Source organism: Leptonychotes weddellii, unplaced genomic scaffold (assembly GCF_054177405.1).
Source record: "Leptonychotes weddellii isolate Sample4059 unplaced genomic scaffold, ASM5417740v2 HiC_scaffold_21456, whole genome shotgun sequence".
NCBI lineage: Eukaryota > Metazoa > Chordata > Mammalia > Carnivora > Phocidae > Leptonychotes > Leptonychotes weddellii.
Window position 1 is genome coordinate 1 of NW_027802288.1, and position 3,000 is coordinate 3,000.

Sequence of the window (3,000 nt, forward strand, 5' to 3'; positions counted from 1 at the left end):
AAAAAAGAAAAAGAAGAAGATAGCAGGAAGGGAAGAATGAAGGGGGGGAAATCGGAGGGGGAGACGAACCATGAGAGACTATGGACTCTGAGAAACAAACTGAGGGTTCTAGAGGGGAGAAGGGTGGGGGGATGGGTTAGCCTGGTGATGGGTATTAAAGAGGGCACATTCTGCATGGAGCACTGGGTGTTATATGCAAACAATGAATCATGGAACACTCCATCAAAAACTAATGATGTAACGTATGGTGATTAACATAACATAAAAAGGGGTGCCTGTGTGGCTCAGTCGTTAAGCATCTGCCCTCGGCTCAGGTCATGATCTCAGGATCCTGGGATCGAGCCCCACATCAGGCTCCCTGCTCCGCGGGAAGCCTGCTTCTCCCTCTCCCACTCCCCTTGTTTGTGTTCACTCTCTCGCTGTCTCTCTCTCTGTCAAATAAATAAATAAAATCTTTAAAAAAAAAAAAAACATAATAAAAAAAATTTACAAAAAAAAAAAAATGGAAAGAGTAAAATGCAAAGGACTCTCCCCCAGTGAAGCTTTGCCTTCCTATCCAGTGACCTTGCCAGAGAGTTCTGCTCATATCATTGTCTAGAATGGCCTAGATGAGAAGACAAGGGTTTCCACTTTCTGTCTGTACATTTGAGGACATCAAAGGAAAAGAGGGTGGAGGTGGCTTTTTCTTTAATCTTTTTCTTTAAAAGAGTCCTGCTGACCCCCAAGTCTCCTGTAATTCCTGGCTTTTGGTCCTGTAGGTGCTACGCATGATGGTTGGAGTAAATATCTCAGATGAGCAGCTGGGCAGCATTGCAGACAGGACCATCCAGGAGGCTGATCAGGATGGGGACAGCGCCATATCTTTCACAGAATTTGTTAAGGTCAGTCCATCACCTCTTGGTTTGAAAAAGTCTGAAAAAGTTTGAAAATTCTGTCACGTAGGAGGGAGGGAGAAAAACATTCCAATAAGAACTTGGGGCGGTATCTCCTCTTTTGACCTTCATAACCATAATTGGGTTTGGGGGCGTTTTTTCCCCCCAGGTTTTGGAGAAGGTGGACGTAGAACAGAAAATGAGCATCCGATTTCTTCACTGAAGGACTGAGACCAGACTGTTGCCTGCTTTCTAGTATTTACGAACTGGAACTTGAGAGTCCTCCTGTCCACCAGCCCCACCTCCACCCCATCATTCCCCTTCTCCCAAAGTACTACTGCTGTTGCATGACAACCCCAAATATGTTCTGTCAACGTAAACTTGCCTTTGGTGTATAAACAGGGCATTACAGAATGGTACCCCAGTCTATTTCTGTTCAGTATCATTCACCAGTTATCTCCATTTCTAAATATCATCTCCCCTGGTTCGCTGCTGAAGGCCACATGTCCATCCCGTCTGAAAAAGTGAGAGGAAATCCATGCCAAGAACCAACCAGCAAAGCTCTTTTACTGGATGTAGAAGACAGCCTTGCTGCCTTCCCTCCAGCCAGGCTTCGGCATGCTCCTTCGTCCTTTTTTTATATGTCCTTTCCTTCCTACTTCTCTGTCACTTAGTTCTTCAGTCTCCCTGCTCTTCATTAAGCTTCAGCCCCTCTCTTCTACTTGGCCCCCCAAGCTATGCCTGTTAAGCGTGTTTCTGACTTGGCAGGATGGTGGGCGGGCTGGCGGTTTTTGTCTACCTTTATTCTTAAATGGGTCTCTAGGATGTTGCCTCTACAGGAGATTTTCCATAACCAACACTTCTCTCAAAAGAATGGTCATCTCTTGGTCCCCTGCACTCTGCTCTGTCATCAAAGGGCTGTTGGTTAGATGTTCTTGGTGAAAGGTGGCGGCCTTGGTGAGAGGTGTAGAGCCAAGGCTTCCACGTGGCTTGCCCAGGTCGCTCTACCTCTGGCCTCTGATTCTCAACTCACATAACTACGTGGCTACTCTTGTTAGTACAGTGTTGACTCTTCAGAAAAGGGCCATATGCCGGCAGGTTTGCTTAGTTTTCGGAAACCATCACCACCACAATGGCTGCCCTGACATTGTGCTTGGGGCCTTTCTTGTGGCTTTTTGGTCAAGGAGCCCGGGCACTCTGAAAGCCTGGTGTATCCCCAAACTTATGCAGCATGGCTTATGCCCTAGAATGTGTTTCACGTCACATTTCCCAGTTGGATGAGCAGTGTTAACGGAAGTGCCTAACTTATCCCAGTCTGAGAGATTTAAAGATTGTCCTCAGTGTCTTGAAGTTTTGCACAAAATTCTCAACGAATTTTACACTTGGCAAATGTTAGTGCTGGAAGCCATAGTCCACTCCTAGAAGAGGTCCCGAGCATTGAATGTATTATTATCATAAGCTGCCTGGTTACATTGACTTCCCAGCTCCTCTTGCAAACCACTACTCATCTCTTAGAAACAAGGAGTCTGGCACCAGTGGCACAAACTGAGGTGGCATTTACAGGCCTTTGCATGAGCCAGAGCAACTTCTCTGCCTATACAGCTTAGTATAGACCTCAGTATCAGGCTGTTGTCCTCCTGTCTTTATGAGTCTCTTTGTCTATATATCTGCCCTTGGCTGATTTTCTCTGACTCCTTGCTTGCTCGCTTGGTTGTTTCCTTGCTTTGGAAGGCCTTGTTTCCTTGCTTTGGAATACTTTTGGCAGGGAATTGCTTAAAAACAAAAACAAGATGCTGCAAAGGGATTGGGAAGAGTGGGAAACAGGAGTGGCCAGGCCAGATGACTCAAGTATAAATGACTGAGGAATTCTGGATGAAGTAGCAGTCTGACTTTGTGATCAAGTGATGTAATATAGGGAATGGATAAAAGGGAAGAATTTTCTGACACTCGTCTATTAGAGAGGTACTTCAGAGGCTCCTTGACTTCCATATGTAAAGTTCCTAAGATATGGCTTTTTCCTCCTTTTGGCTGTATAGCAAACTGTTTTAATCCACGGTTGTGCCTTATTGTTCCATTAAAATTGTATTCTTCGATCCATCAATAAATACTTGTGGTTAAAACAAAATAA

The 3,000-nt window shown here is 45.2% G+C and overlaps 1 long non-coding RNA gene across 1 annotated transcript; it reads left to right on the plus strand.

Annotated features, from left to right (window-relative positions):
- Positions 1 to 100: 100 nt before the first annotated feature.
- Positions 101 to 1,299, plus strand: LOC145718765 (uncharacterized). Its single transcript, XR_014142006.1, has 2 exons — positions 101 to 881; positions 1,042 to 1,299. It is a non-coding gene; the product is annotated as an uncharacterized LOC145718765 (long non-coding RNA).
- The last annotated feature ends 1,701 nt before the right edge of the window (positions 1,300 to 3,000 follow it).